The sequence below is a fragment of the Pseudochaenichthys georgianus genome, unplaced genomic scaffold (assembly GCF_902827115.2).
Source record: "Pseudochaenichthys georgianus unplaced genomic scaffold, fPseGeo1.2 scaffold_151_arrow_ctg1, whole genome shotgun sequence".
NCBI lineage: Eukaryota > Metazoa > Chordata > Actinopteri > Perciformes > Channichthyidae > Pseudochaenichthys > Pseudochaenichthys georgianus.
Genome location: NW_027262359.1, coordinates 576668 through 593469, shown reverse-complemented (window position 1 = coordinate 593469; position 16802 = coordinate 576668). Strand labels below are relative to the sequence as shown.

Sequence of the window (16802 nt, the reverse complement as noted above, 5' to 3'; positions counted from 1 at the left end):
GATCCATTCGCAGCATGGTACGCAAGTACCAGTGTCTTGAAGTGGATTCTAGCAGTCATCGGAAGCCAGTGAAAGGAGCGGAGGAGCGGCGTGGTGTGGGAACATTTAGGAAGGTTGAAGACCAGACGAGCCGCTGCATTGTGGATGAGCTGCAGAGGTCAGATGGCACATGCAGGTAGACCAGCCAGGAGGGAGTTGCAGTAGTCTAGGCGTGACATGACGAGAGCCTGGACCAGAACCTGCGTGGCTTTCTGGGTCAGCTGGGGACGTATCTTCCTGATGTTGTAAAGCGTGTATCTGCAGCAGCGGGTTGTAGCAGCGATGTTTGCAGTGAAGGACAGTTTGTTATCTAGGGTCACGCCCAGATTCCTTGCAGTCTGAGTCGGGGCAACAACAGAGGGGCCGATGTTGATAGTCAGGTCAAGAGTGGGACAATCTTTTCCCGGAAGGAAAAGCAGTTCAGTCTTGTCAAGGTTGAGCTTGAGGTGATGAGCAGACATCCACTGAGAGATGTCTGCTAGACAAGCAGAGATGCGTGCGACGACATGGGTCTCTGAGTGGGGAAAGGACAAAATTAATTGGGTGTCGTCAGCGTAGCAGTGATATGAAAAACAGGGAGAAGAGGAGGGGACCAAGAACAGAGCTCTGAGGGACCCCTGTAGTTAATTGACAAGGGTCGGACTCGGACCCTCTCCAAGTTACCCTGTAGGTACGGTCTTTGAGGTATGAGGTGAGGAGAGAAAGTGCAGAGCCTGAAACTCCAAGTTCTTGGAGAGTGCGAAGGAGGATCTGATGGTTCACTGTGTCGAATGCAGCAGACAGGTCCAACAGGATGATGACAGAGGAGAGGGAGGCTGCTTTAGCCGTGTGCAGTTCCTCCGTGACAGCAATGAGAGCAGTTTCTGTGGAGTGACCTGCCTTGAAACCAGACGGGTGCGGATCCAGAAGGTTGTTCTGATGGAGATAACAGGGGAGTTGTTTAAAGACAGCGTGTTCAAGTGTTTTAGACAGGAACGGGAGGAGAGAGACAGGCCTGTAGTTTATAACAGACGGGTTGAGAGTGGGTTTCTTTAGGAGAGGGTTTACTCTTGCCTCCTTGAGACTGTTTGGAAAGTGACCAGAAGTTAGAGAAGTGTTGATGAAATGGGTGAGAAATGGTAGAATATCAGGAGCGATAGTCTGAAAGAGGTGTGAGGGGATAGGGTCCAGAGGACAGGTGGTAGGGCGGGCAGAGGTAATGAGGGTAAGAACCTCAATTGGAGAGAGAGGGGAGAAGGAGGTTAGTGTGCGGGTGAAAGGAGGGTCTGGTGACCCAGTGGTGAGTAAAGGTGAGTCAGAAAAAGAATAGCGAATATCATCAACCTTTTTTTCAAAGTGGTTAACAAAGTCGCTTGACAGGAGGGAGGAGGGGGAAGGGGCTTTGGGGGGGTCCAAGAGGGAGGAGGGGGAAGGGGCTTTGGGGGTTCCAAGAGGGAGGAGGGGGAAGGGGCTTTGGGGGGGTCCAGGAGGGAGGAGAAGATGGAAAATAGTTTTTTGGGATTGGAATAGGAAGATTGGATCTTATCTTGAAAGAAAGTGCTTTTTGCCTGAGAGATCGAAGCAGAGAAAGAGGAGAGCCTGATAGGTTAGGAGGTCGTCATGGTGTTTGGATTTCCACCGTTTCCGCTCTGCTGCCCGAAGGATGGTTCTATTAGCATGCAGTGCGTCATTTAGCCAGGGAGCAGGAGGGGACTGACGAGCCTGCCGAGATGTGAGAGGACAGAGAGAGTCCAGAGAGGATGAGAGAGTAGAGAGGAGAGTTTCTGCAGCAGAGTTTGGAGGCAGGAGTTGGAACGAGTCAGAGGAAGGGAGGGCTGAGAGCACCGATGAGGCAAAGGTAGAGGGGGAGAGGGAACGGAGGTTACGGCGGACAGGTGCAGGATGAGAAGAGATTAGTTTGTTATGTTTGGAAAGGGGTAGAGCAGGGGTCTCCAACACGTCGATCGCAAGCTACCGGTAGCTCGCGGGCAGCTTTTCAGTAGCTCGCCGCTCGATTATCGATTATAGCGTAGTAACGTTGCTGCTTGATTTTTCGGCCGCGGCCGGACAATAAAGGGTTTTTATTTTAGAATTGTTTCTGTCACACAAATATAAAATTGGTCCGTGCTTGATTTTTCGGCCGCGGCCGGACAATAAAGGGTTTTTATTTTAGAATTGTTTCTGTCACACAAATATAAAATTGGTCCGTGACGCAGAAATCAAGTAGCAGATGTGACAGCGGCACAGCGACACCACACACGGACCAGTCTGCTTTATCCAGCAGCACCAGTACATAGAATTATACCTATAGAACATATCTAGGATTAAAAGACTAATGTCACAGCAGGATTTGGAAAAACTTGTCCATGCTGTTATCTTCAGTAGACTTGACTACTGTAATGGTGTCTTCACAGGTCTCACTAAAAAATCTATTAGAAAGCTGCAGCTGATTCAGAACGCTGCTGCTCGAGTCCTCACTGACACTAAGAAAGTGGATCACATCACTCCTGTTCTGAAGTCTTTACACTGGCTTCCTGTGTGTCAAAGAATAGATTTCAAAATACTGCTGCTGGTTTATAAAGCACTGAATGGTTTAGGCCCAAAATACATTTCTGATCTTCTGCTAAATTATGAACCATCCAGATTTCTCAGGTCTTCAGGGACTGGTCAGCTGTCTGTCCCCAGAGTCAGAACTAAACATGGAGAAGCAGCGTTCAGTTATTATGCTCCACATATCTGGAACAAACTCCCAGAAACCTGCAGGTCCGCTACAACTCTTACTACTTTTAAATCCAGGCTGAAGACTTATCTTTTTGTCGCTGCTTTTAATTGAAACTGAGCTTTTGTGTTCATCAGTAAAGTGGAACTTCTATGTGAACTATTAATATCTTAGACTGCACTGTAACTTTTTATTCATGTATTTTTTCTTTTAATGTTTATTTTATTATCTTTTACTGTTTTTAAATGCCGTTGTCTGAATGTCTTTCATTTTTGTAAAGCACCTTGAATTGCCTTGTGTTGAAAGGTGCTATATAAATAAACTTGCCTTGCCTAATGAAGGTAAACACAGTGAAGGCACAGCCTCCTGGTGCTGCAGAGATTTCATGAAGTGAAGGAGCTTTTTCTTCTATAAAGCAGCTGTGGGCAGCAGATACTGTGAGAGTCACAGACATGAATACATAGGTCAAGACAGACTGGTTTACAGACTCTCCTGTTTTGCCGATCCGGTGCTTGAACAAATAACTCTACACCCCTGGCCGAAATGTCCCTAAAAGGAAGTCCGAGTTTGAAATATATCTCAAATAATGTATGTATTTCCCCACATAAACATAATAGTCTGCAATGAAACGGCCGTCTCCTGTGCGCTCCACTTCCTACTTTCTCCATTCTCTCTCTTTTTTTTCTTTCATTGCCCTCTAGGGGCTTCGTACAATACAAATGCAAATATTTTATTTTAAAAAGTAAAGTCCTTTGGAGTCATCTGTCTCAAGCCTATGTCTCAAGTCATGAATACCAAGTCAAAGTCAAGTCGAGTCTTTTATCAATGTTAGTCAAGCAAGTCTCAAGTCCAAAATTAGGCAAGTCAACTCATTTGACTCGAGTCAAGTCATGTGACTCGAGTCCCCCACCTCTGGTATATACTTTGGTTAGAATATTGCTGTATGACTGTATCAAATATAATAAACACAAACAGTTGATAAGTAGTATTTTGTTAACTCAAGGTTTATATTAAAGGGGACCTATCATGCAAAATGCACTTTAGTATGTCTTTTATACATGAACATGTGTCCCCGGTGTTCCAGGGAACTCACCAAGTGTCAGAAAACACAACCCTCTCTATTTTCTTCCATACCCAAATCTCTAAAAAAGGGGCTGCAACGGATCTGATACAGACTGATCCAGATTTGAACACTTTACTGACGTCAGTAAGCGGAGCGGAGGGATCTAGATCGGCATGAAGGTGTTATTTATAATGATCGCGTCGCTGCACATTATCCCGCTTATCACACGGCCATATTCTCAACAAAGTAACGATATGACAACAATATTAATTGAAATGCTTGTGATGCTGTGAAAAAGGCCCAGCAGCGACTCCACTTCCTGAGGATCCTCAGGAAAAACAACCTGGAGGAGAAGCTTCTGGTGTCTTTCTACCGCTGCTCCATAGAGAGGGTGCTGGCATATTGCCTAACCAGGTGGTGTGCCAGCTGCTTAGAAAAGGACAGGAAAGCCCTTCAGAGGGTCATCAACACAGCCCAGAAGGTCATCGGCTGCTCACTGCCTTCTCTGGAGGAACTCTTCGGCCAACGTTGCCTCAACAGAGCAGGCAAAATAATTGCAGACTCTTCACACCCTGGACACTTCCTGTTTGCTCTTCTGCCCTCCGGTAGACGCTACAGGTCAATTCAATCAAGAACAAACCGACTGAAAAACAGTTTTTATCCCAGAGCCATACGAGAACTGAACACTGTCAAACGCTGAACTGAACGGTTACAACTTCCAACTGCACTACTTTTTAATAGTTGTATTAACTAATGATCGACATCAGAGATGCAAAATATCATCCCTGTGTTTTTTTTTTATATTGTAAACTATTTAAATAATGTGCGGGCATGTATGGATGTGTGAGCATGTTTAATGTGTATATATTTATATAGATAATATATTTATTCGTTTTATGTGGAAATGCACTGCGAGGATTGCTTTTTTAAATTTCGTTGTACCTGGTGCGATGACAATAAAGGAATTCTATTATGTTAAACCTTGGGAAGTATCTAGATATCCCTGCCCTAATGCCAAAAGAACTGCACACTGCATTTGTGTCGCCGTTTGATGTCTATGTCTGGACCGCTGCGTGAAAAGGAGGGTTTCTACCCCGTTACTTCTCTTCTTACTTTTATAAGAATAAAACACGGTGGACGGAGATCTCTTTTTCTCCCCCTCTTCTCCCAGCTGCGGCCCAGCAGCTGATCTCAGAGCACGCGCCCCTCTCCTGAAGGGGGCGTGGTCAGCTGCAGGGGGGCGTGGTCAGCTGCAGCTCACAGAATCAGCCCCCTGCAAAAACAGCGCTGGAAAGAGCAAATGGAGCGAAATGAGGCGTGGCTAAAATGCATGATCTTTTTGGTATTTTGAAAAAAAAACTATATTTATATACTTTATATAGGTATGGCCCGACAATATATTCAAATATAGCATGATAGGTCCACTTTAAGTGAGTTTTTATTGTGTTAACTTGTGTATTTATGCTTTTTAGATTGACTTTATCTCTTTCTCTGTCTGTCTGTTCTAGAAACCAAAAGGAAGAGAGAGACGTCAGAGCTGTCAGCAATGTGACAAATCCTTTACAACATCTCGACATTTAAAGAGCCACCTGCGTATTCACACAGGAGAAAAACCTTACAGCTGTGAAGAGTGTGGGACAACTTTCACTCAATCAGGTAATCTCAAAACACATCAACGTATTCATACGGGAGAAAAACCTTACAGCTGTGAAGAGTGTGAGACAACTTTCACTACATCAAGTGCTCTCAAAAGACATAAACGTATTCACACTGGAGAAAAACCGTACTGGTGTGAAGAGTGTGGGAAAACGTTCACTACATCAAGTCATCTCAAATCACATCTTCATGTTCACACAGGAGCAAAACCTTACAGCTGTGAAGAGTGTGGGACAACTTTCAGTACATCAAGTGCTCTACAAAAACATCACCGTATTCACACTGGCGAAAAACCGTATTGGTGTGAAGAGTGTGGGAAAACTTTCACTAGATCAGGTGCTCTCAAATCACATCAACGTATTCATACAGGAGAAAAACCTTACAGCTGTGAAGAGTGTGGGAAAACGTTCACTTCATCAAGTCATATCAAAAGACATCACCGTATTCATACTGGAGAAAAACCGTACTGGTGTGAAGAGTGTGGGAAAACTTTCACCCAATCAAGTGCTCTCAAATCACATCAACTTATTCACACAGGAGAAAAACCTTACAGCTGTGAAGAGTGTGGGACAACTTTCAGTACATCAAGTGCTCTAGAATCACATCACCGTATTCACACTGGAGAAAAACCGTACTGGTGTGAAGAGTGTGGGAAAACGTTCACTACATCAGGTGCTCTCAAAAGACATCACCGTATTCACACTGGAGAAAAACCGTACAGGTGTGAAGAGTGTGGGACAACTTTCACTACATCAGGTGGTCTACAAAAACATCACCGTATTCATACTGGAGAAAAACCGTACTGGTGTGAAGAGTGTGGGAAAACGTTCACTCAATCAGGTGCTCTCAAATCACATCTTCGTGTTCACACAGGAGAAACCCCATAGTGGTTTTAAGAGTGTAGTAGCAGCAATTAAGCATATTTTGTTTTTTTCACAGTTTACAATAAACAATTCCCATCTATAGAGTGGCGAAGTCACCCCCCCATCTACTTCCGCTCCATGGGACCTTATTTTGGAAAAATAATGTATTGAAGTCAATGGATAGAGAAAACGTATCTTTCGATCCCGTTTGAATAGTGCCATGAATTACACATATGATGTTTGTCAATCTTAAAAAATTATTTTCATGTCAAAAAAGTCACAGTTCATCGTAAAACTGTTGAAATATAAGACTATGAAAAATACGCAACTACAAAGATTACTAATCCCAGAGTTGCGTAAGTGATGTCACAATTGTTTTCCTCCACTAAGAGATAGCTTAGATCAGTGCCATATAAATAGAATCTATCTATATGGCACTGGCTAAGATAAGATACCTTTAACAAGATGCCTATGTACTTAGTACCAGGTTGTTATCATACCAGCAATGGGTCTTGCTCGTTCTTTCGCTTCCCGTCTGATGAAAGGACCAGGAGTGGCTGGATCAAGTTAGTTTCCTAGCTAGTAGCTTGCACGTTAGTTAGCATTACAGCCGTGTCATTTTTATTAGCCTTAACATGAAGTAACATCAAGTAACCCAACATGTTAAACAGTAAGAGTAGTAGTCAAATTTTGTGAACCCTTTGAAGAGTACTGTCACCGGTGTGATCATTCTATAATACACAATTTAAGCCCGGGGGAGAAATGCTAACGCTAGCATCGGCGATCGACGATCTTTTCTACTACACGCTATCTGCAGAAATGGTTGACATTAAACATTAAAAGACCAGGCAGTTCAGAGAGAATTAAAGGAAGGCAGGCAGCTTTGCATAACATTCTTCTGGACGTGTTTCATTGTGGTGATAGTGAGGGTAGTCAATCCTTTTTGTTGACAAGACAGTAGTGACGGCCATCTTGGTGACGTGTGTTGTTCTGCGAGACCAGAGATATATTTCATTCAGCGTTTCACACAAACAAATGTGTTATCAGTTTTACGGCACATTTTTTTTTTTTACTTGCAAAATTATCTTTTAAATTGACAAATATCATATGTGTAATTCGTGGCACAATTCAAACGGGATCGAAAGATAATCTTTGTCTCTCCATTGACTTCAATACATATTTTTTTCGAAATAAGTTCCCATGGTGCTCCACCGGAAGGGGAGGGACTTCGCCTCTCTATGGGCCTTGTGTTGGGTAATCCTTTTTTCCATTACAGATCCCATCCCAACAGCGCCATCTGTTGACGTAACGTCAGAATTGACATGCATAATGTTCACTGTTCCTTTAAGTTTCGTTTTCTGGCTGTCCCTCTGCCGACAGCTGTTTCAAACAGCTGACATTATTGCAGCATTAAATCCAAGCCATTGTCCGATGCAGCTTATGATTCCAATATACGATCCAGTTTTAATGCTGCTCATACCCGGCCGCTTTCCCAGTCTTGGCTCTCGGCCTCTCCTTTCGCCGTCTTGATGAGCGCAGGTGGTGACAATCTCCAGCTGATTGTGGCGTGTTGTCCAGCTGATCCTGGATGAGGTGTCGGTTGTGAAGTAATCCAATTGTTTGTCCGGTGAAAACGATCCTTAATCCAATGTGATATGTTTCTTATTGTCCAGTTTCACTCATAGAGTACGATTCTACTTGTAATGGCAGTTTAAATGTTCCAGTTAGGGGTGGGCGATATGACGATATATATCGTCGTGACGATATTAGGTCTCCACGATATGCTTTTTCAGAGATATCGTCCTATCGTGATAAAAAAAAAAATTGAAGAAAAAAATAGCGGGAGGGGAAGAGGCTCTCCGTGCGCGGCGCAGGGGGCTATGACAGCGGACGGAGAGCCTCTTCCCCTCCCGCTCCCCCAGCCTCACCTACTGATTTTAATTTCACCATATATCAAGCCCGATCGATTTCACAATGTCAGCGCACCTCTGCTTTCGTTCAGTCCGAGTTGTTTGACACGCTCCCAAAGTCCCCGCCCCCTTTCTTTGCAGCGGTGGCGTTTTATGTTTTTCCCTTCAGTTATGCTAAAGTCTTTTATTACACTTCAAGTCTACTCTAAAGTTTACATTTTAATTGTTTGGCAGTGACTTTTCCTCATTGATGTTTTATGTTTTACTTAGTTATGTTTTACCCTCCTTTTCATGTTTATTGATGTTCACTGCTCACTTGTTCATTCAGGGATTCATTTCTGAAATAAAACCAGCTTGAAATGCTATTTTGGTCTGTTACTCCTTTTTGTTTTAGTTTCTGTTACCTTGTAGGTGCTTGTTCTGTTAAGTAACTTGAAAAATAACCATAATAACTGACATGAAAAAATATCGTGATATATATCGTCTATCGTGATACTGCTTGAAAATATCGTGATAACATATTTTTCAATATCGCCCACCCCTAGTTCCAGTGTCCTATATCTTTTTGCCATTACTTCACAGGAGGGTTTAGAGTGATCCTGACGCAGACACAAAGGTATGAAGTTCCGGTCTTTTGCTGCAGTTTTAGAATGATGTTTTATTGCTTTACATACCAAGGTTTAAGTACAGTGTCAATAGTTGTAGTATGAGCATCTGCTGGGGCTGGCTGGCCATCTGGTAGAATCGGTATGCTCTCCCTCCTGTGTCCTCTTCCTCTCCTGTGACCTATGACCCCTTTTATACACCCGGTGCAGCTAAACCCCGCGACCAAGTGTTAAAAAATAATATTGCACTATTCATATAAATAAGGTAAACTGAAACACCAACAACACCCATAAAATGGCTCCTACAAAGAGTGGGAGAAAACCTTTTCTTAAAGTATTCACCTTAAAGTCCATGAGTGAGTTTCACTGTTCACATGCTTCATGTATCTGGAACATATTTACGATGTTTTCAGTTTGATTCTATTCTCTTGTTGAAATGATCAGACTACCAAAAATAAAATGGCCTTAGAAACAGACTTGTCACCCTGCATATTTGTTGTGTTTTGCAGCATATTATAAACATGTCATTCCCTTATCTTCAAATACCCCAGGTTGTGTAGGTATGTATTTGAGGTGTACTGTCCACATCGCAGACCTGAAGTCGTGCAGTCAATGTATGCGAAGTGTACAGTACCTTGGTCTCTGAGACTCAAAAAAGCCTTTCTCGCCTACCTGTCCACTTTGCAGACCTGAGATCCTGCAGTCATTTGTCAAAGATGGTGTGGCATATAGGGAGGTGCAATCTCCTGATGGTATAGACTGTATTATAGTGGACATCTGCAACCCTAGAAAACAAGATAACATTAGGATAATCAATATATACAACCCATGTCCAAATCTAACCACTTATATATTTAAAGAAATAGTAGAATATAAACATAGGGAGGAAGTTTGGTGTGGTGATTTCAATGCAAACAACCGTCTATGGGCTGCAACTATACAGACAGTAACGGAAACATAGTGGAGGAAATGTTGGAGGAAAGAACACTAGTATGCCTTAATGATGGACATGGCACAAGAGTAGATGTTCACAGGGGGAACATCTCATGCCTGGATCTGACATTAGTATCAAACTGATACGGCTGCTGCCTTCCTCGTCCTCTTAACTGTGTTAATGTGTGCTGCATGTAAATGAGCTGTGTGATTTCCCTGTCGTGATTGGCTGCCATCTCCTGGTCCGCCCCCTGAAGATTGTGATTGGAGCACGCCGGGTTCGACGCACTCCAATCGCAGCGTACAGCCGGCGCACACCTGCTGGAGACGACTACAAAGCCTGGGGACAGACGCCTCTCGCTACTTGCTCTTCGGTCTGTGGTTAAATTGTGTGGTCTGTGTTTTGTAGTGTGATATGATTAGATGTGACTGTGATTAGAGTATCTGAGTCTCTAAGTTGACGGTAATTGTTTAGTTTAGCGGTGTTTTTTTACAGCCTCCTTTTCTTTAGTTAGTACCACTTTGACAGTGAGGTTTTTAGCTACTATTTAGTGTATCTATTTCTTTGTATGTGAACAGGCTCCCTTTTTAGAGTCCTCCCGTTCAGGTCATTACAAGCCACATAACGCAACATATACTAAATGCAGCAGAGAACAGTATACCCAAAGCAACAACCAAGGGTAGGGAGAAAGTGGTGCCTGGCAGTGACAGATAAAGAGAAGGCAGGTATGTTAGGAAGGACACTTGCAGCAGTACATAGTGGGGAGCATCTCAGTGATATCCATAGGCAGCAAAAACAGCAATTACTAGCAGAGAATGAAAAGGTGAAGGAGAAGAGACAGGATAATAGGTCAGCTCTGGATGTGGAATTAGTAAGAGTGAGTAATGACGTGGGGGAAACATTGAAAATGAAAGAGATAATGGCAATAGTGTACGTTGACATTAAAAGGCATATGACTCTGTGTGGAGGAGGGGCTACTGATCACATGGAGGAGAATGGGTATTGGAGGGAGAATGTTCAATTGGGTAAGGGCCTTTTGAACAGACAGGACATTTAGAGGAAAGGTTGGAGCAGATATTTCCAGTTATTTAGAAATAGAAAATGGTATTCCCCAAGGGAGTGAAGTCAGTCCAATATTATTTAACATCATGATTAATGACATGTTGACATGCTTAGACCAAGCGGCAAACTCTGGGGAAGAGCCGGGAAGCCAATACGGAAGTGCCACATACTGCAGTTCATATATTGGCCGATAGGCGATGGCTGCAGAAAGGAGCAATTTCCATAGAGCCCCATGTTAAAATGCCCAATTTTACAGCAGAAAAACACATGTTTCTCTCCCTGGCTCCATACATTTTATTATCGATATAGTTAGATTCCACCTTCATGATTATGGATCTGTGAGTGAATTGTTTTCTAACGCGACCCTTTTATTTATATTAGGTCTTAAAGTTTGTGCATCAATTAGGGCGTGGTCACATTGAGTGACGGCTCTGTCAAGTGCCTGCCGCTGTTAGCTTCTTGTCTCTCTGCTACCTGCTCCGTGAAGCTAGCTACAGGGACTCTGCCTGCTCAGCTCATCCAGGAAACACAACTTGTAGCCGGCCGTGGTTGTTTGTTCTTCATGCTTATATATCGGACTATTGTGACTCGCTCTGCGGTTAAAACAGACGGTGCATGAATGCGGTAAGTAAAATTCGAGTCCTTTATTTATGTGTTAATGATTTTAATCAGCTACGTAATGAATGGTAAGGCTTGGGTTAGCATGTAAGCTAGTGGTAGCTACATCGGTGCTAACGATGCTAATCGTAGCCTCCAAGTTAAAATCATAGACTGTATATATAAAGGTTAAAACGAAATAGACAAGTGTTAAGTGGGATAATACTGTTGAACAAACGGCTTCTGTTTGAGGTTGATAAAATAAGGTTACATCCTTGTAATTTAGAGATATTTTATTATGTAGGTAGAACTGGATGCATCTAAGGTTAATTTAAATTGGCTATGCTCAAGTATGTAGACAAGCTAATGTCGTGTATGTGAAATCAACCTCACAATAAGGTGTGTATATTACAATTATTAATGTCATATTTCAAGATGATTACTTAGATATTACAATATGGTTGATTGAGCTGGAGTTCATTATCGAGCTTACACGTTAACGTCACAGTCACCTGAAGAACGAACCCAAACCTTGTTGTTTTTATTAATTGCATTACCAAATGGGTATCAAATAAACAGTAAGCATTGGTAACGCAACTTCCAAAGTTACAGTAAAATAAAAAGGACCCTGACTCGGACAATACACAATCCAACATGTTCAACAGAAGAGAATCAGTCATATTGTTTGTACACATGGTACTTTACATATATATATCTGTTTGTTTAAAGTGTCCAGGTGATGCAGACAGGCTGGACCAGAGAGTGAGAGACAGAACTGGACTCCTCACAGCAGTGAACTTCAGCTCAGGTACAAAGACTCTTTTGTCATACTGTACAAAGAATAGTAGAAAGATATTGGTTTAAATGAATGAAGTATTGACTTGAATACACTGATACACATTCCAATAAACAATAATAAATACTAGATCACCTACACATCAGTTAAGTTGAGGGTTTATTCCATGCAAAAAGTTACATTTTAGATATTTAGCAATATGACTTTGTCAGCTTTCTAATTTAATGTATTGAAGGCAAAGATATTTAACACAGTGAGAACTGCTACTATTTATCTCAATATTGTCTGTAAAAACGTGGTAAAAGTTATTCTTTCAGTGAGACAACAGAGCAAGCTTCTACAGTTGCACTACGTTTTGTAACAGTTAAATATTATTTTGATAATAACATATATTTCAATGTTGATGAACTTCATACTGTTCATTCATAATCTGATTGCTCACTGTTAAAAAAAACAAAAAACCATTACAATTACAAAATAATTATATCTACAGCCCCTAAACACACAAACACAACGCTTTCATAAATAACACACTTGTTCTGCAATAATATGTTTTATGTTTCCTGTCATTTTTGTTAGGAAAGGACATGCCTGAAAGACACAACATTTTCTCCTTCTCTGAGGGTCAAGAAGAACATCCAAGAGGAACATTAAAAGCTGATGTTATGAGACACTCCATCAGCTGATTATTTCTATTTGCCTCACTTTATGAGCTTCACATTGCTTGTGCCTTGTACCGCAGAGTTTGCAACGTCACAAATAAATGGGGCCAATCTTCAGTCAGATGTGAATGTGTAATCTAACATTTTCAGTAAGAATAATGGACGAAAGGAGTGCAAATACAGATACAATTTATTGAAATGTGAACCAAAAGTTAATCAAATGTTTTAAATAAAAAGCACATATGGACAGAAGGTGTAAACCTATTACATTTATAAGTAAACACATTTAGTCAAATAAAGTGACAGACTAGGCCTGTGCAGTTGGTATCAGCTTTGCCCAGCATGGGCTCCTTCATCAGCCCTGGTCCTCCTCGCTGAGGAAAGACCCTCAGTCCTCTCCACACCAACAGACTGGACGTCCATCACACGGAGGTTTCTCCCTGAAGTCTCTGCAGCTCTCTGGACACCATGCTGTCTCAATCCGTCCACACTGAATATGAGAGGGGGAAAATGAAAATAATAAATGCTTTAGACAATAAGAAACATAAAGTTGACTGTTGAGTTGCTCAGTTTTTTTAGATTGTCAATACTATTACTGTATAACTAATATATCAGGTTAAGAGGCACATTCAAATAAAGATTGGTCTTTAAATACATTGTGTCTTTTGAATTGTTTGTCTAAAGTCAAGGATCTAGAACTGGTACTTAGTTTTAATGATACAGTCTGGTTATTATGCTGTTTGGAGGAGGCCTCACAGGTAAGAGCACTAACTATACTACCATCACATGTACCTTAGCTTGACTTAAACGTATAATTAAGTGATATCAAAATACAAATAACTAATGTCATGCAAACACATTAATATTTGCTTGATTCCAGTGTTGAATTTAGCACAATTGCATACAAACATTAAGGGGTTTTAAGATTCTGAAGTATTATGCTAAAAACCCAATAACTTAGATTATTATTTATAGTTTTGCTGAATAGTTTTATGTCCGCTTACCTTAGAAACGTAAAATGCAACGGCAGTGTGCAGATGGGGAGCATGTTAGCTTAGCTTGGTAGCTTCAGCTAGCTCTGGAACTTCCAGCTCGGTGGCTGCAGGTCCCGCCTCGGCTCCGCCTCTTTGCCCTTATTTGGAGCAGGCTGGAACAGGCGGGAGTTGAACTCTGACGTCACTGTCGAGCCGTGAGTGGCCGACTCCGCCTACTAAGGGCTTCACGGCAACTCTGCAGATTCCTATGGGTGACGTCACGGACCCTACGTCCATTTATATATACAGTCTATGGCTTAGACTCATGCATCCAATGGGCTCTACACGCAGAGGATGGGGCTATGTGGATGAGGGGAAGACGTGCCCCATACGTAATGGAGAAGCTAGAGCGATTAAAGAAGTGGAGAGGTGGTCATATAACTGGATTCAAAATGTCAGAAAGCAAGTCATGCTACATGGGCCCTTTCTCATTTCTCTAACCGCCTGCTGCTTCCCCTCCTTTCTCCTCGAGACTTTACCACCCACAGGAGATGCGAACGGAGGAGTCGATGAGAGAGAGGAGGGGAAGCAGCAGGCGGTTAGAGAAATGGGAACTCCTCTCCTCTGAGCGGTCATTTTAAAGAGACGTCCATTAATGATGACAGGAAGCACGGCAGCTGTCTGATGGACAGATGTGTTCATGACCACTTGTATATAACGATTGATGTTCACATTAGCATCATTACTAGCTAGTCGCTAGCTGCTAACTGCCACCTCGTTAATATCAAATCCATCATAATAACAATCCATTACCATGTGGTCATGAACGTGCAGTGCTGTTACGTGTACGCAAATTGACGTGCTTGATGTGAACGAGCATTTTGGTTAAAGTTGCGCATGCTATATGAGCGCACATACGGGTACTTCTCAGGCATGCCGGGTAATCTGTGACGTTTCACTTACTCAAAAGTTGGGCCATTTTATCATCATGCGCCAATGAGCAACTCTCATAGGAATGAATGAGGCCCGCCTCCCACGCTGTATCCAGTGTTTATATATATATATATCTATGGTTCAACCGATCTGAATGGCTTCCTGAAGCATTCACGTGGTATCGACAGGCAGCGAGGCTTCGCTTGTCATCGATGACGTCACTGGCCCAAAACGATACAAGTCTCGATACTTGCTTCACAAAAAGCTTCGGGGATTACTCGACACACGCTCCGAAGCCTCGGCGCAATACGTAACATCACTAGCTTACAGTTAATCATGAATCAGAAGTTATCTTATTTAACACAACAGCTATAATCTTGGACGAAAGAAACTCACAAAAAAAACTTTTAAAATGTGCGCCAAAAATATTCTCAAACTATCTTTAAATAAAGGCTAACAGCTACAGTCTAAAAGCTATCATCTACAAAGCTGTCGTCTAACGGCTAACAGCTAACGGCTATCGGCTAACAGCTACTGTTATTATTCCAGTTTGGCTCTGGGGGAGTACCAGTTGATTTGTAATGCTCAGCTGACTTTATGTTAGTTATTTATTACACCAGTTGTCTTTAAGACGGTTTGAGTTGTTGTGTTGGTGCTCTTTACCATAGATATGGTTTTAAATGTATGCTAACTATTATTAGCATCGCCATTCACCGCGACGTAGCATTTTTCCCATTGAAATGAATGGGGTTCTTCAGTTAGCAGCTAACGCTAAGCTAAGCGACGGTTTAGCTCATTAGATAAATAGATATACTTTATTTAAATAATGATTTATCTTAAACTGGGAAATGAATGTGTCACAGCAGAAGTGTTTTCAGGCATTACACGAGTTAAACATATTTAAAAGATGCAATAAGATATAATAAAAATGAAGCATTAGCATCAAGTATACACACAGGACACATATCACTAGAGCAGGGGTCTCCAACCTTTCTTCATCTGAGAGCAACTTTGAAAAAATTAAAGTGGCCAATAGCTACTTCCATCACATTACATGTATTCACAGAGCACTCATCAGTTGAATTAAGCTATACTTTTGTACACGTGTGAAATTGCAATACCTAAAGCTTATCAAAAATCTTAACTTCACATCAAGGTCCAAGAAAACGACAATGTCTCACATATTATTATGGCCCACATAGTAAGTACTTCACTGAGAATTCACACACATGTCCTTCATCACCACCTGACAAGCATCTTATGGCACATGTGTAAAATAAGTGCATTCATGAATGGCGCTGCATGGAGTCCACCATAGAGGTGTATAGAGTCATTTAAATGTTCATCAGTCAGTCTTGTTCTGTATTTAGATTTCATGTCAGAAAAAGCTGCTTCACAAAGGTCTGTAGAGCCAAATAAAGCAGACATGTTTATTGCTGCTTGGTGATGTTCTTATAGTTTTCTGAGACTTAAGCTGAACATGATTTTGGAGATTTATAACCTCCATCTCCATCTCCACAGGATTGACACTGGTTCAGCCTTCTTCTTCTTCTTCTTCTTCTTCTTCTTCTTCTTCTTCTTCTTCTTCTTCTTCTTCTTCTTCTTCTTCTTCTTCTTCTATAAATCAAAATAAATGAATTGTATAGGTCGAGCCTCCCTATATCTGTGTGTGAAATTGTTCCACCATCAAAAACAAAAAATACTGCTTCTGCAGCTTCTATCAACGGCCTTCTTTGCAGACTATTCCAAGTCTACATTCTCTGTCTTACTGTTACATATATCCCATGAATGTATCCGATTAAGTTAGCTATTATTCATCTCAATCAATGATTAAGTGAATAATAAAGTTTCTATCGGGTCACTATCAGCCATTAGGGGCAGGGGCCCCGCCAGGGATTTTGGGCCCCATGAAAAGATATCACATTGGGCCCCACCACCAGGCACAGGCCACGCAAACCAAGCACAAAGCTGTAACCACACCTCCAGAACCCAACCGACTCATTTATACTT

The 16802-nt window shown here is 41.9% G+C and overlaps 2 pseudogenes; one reads left to right on the top strand and one right to left on the bottom strand.

The window, feature by feature from the left end:
* LOC117441148 (zinc finger protein 208-like) overlaps positions 1–16802 on the top strand; it is a 447659-nt pseudogene that overhangs the window by 223113 nt on the left and 207744 nt on the right.
* Positions 1–16802, bottom strand: part of LOC117441147 (zinc finger protein 721-like) — a 424075-nt pseudogene that overhangs the window by 290308 nt on the left and 116965 nt on the right.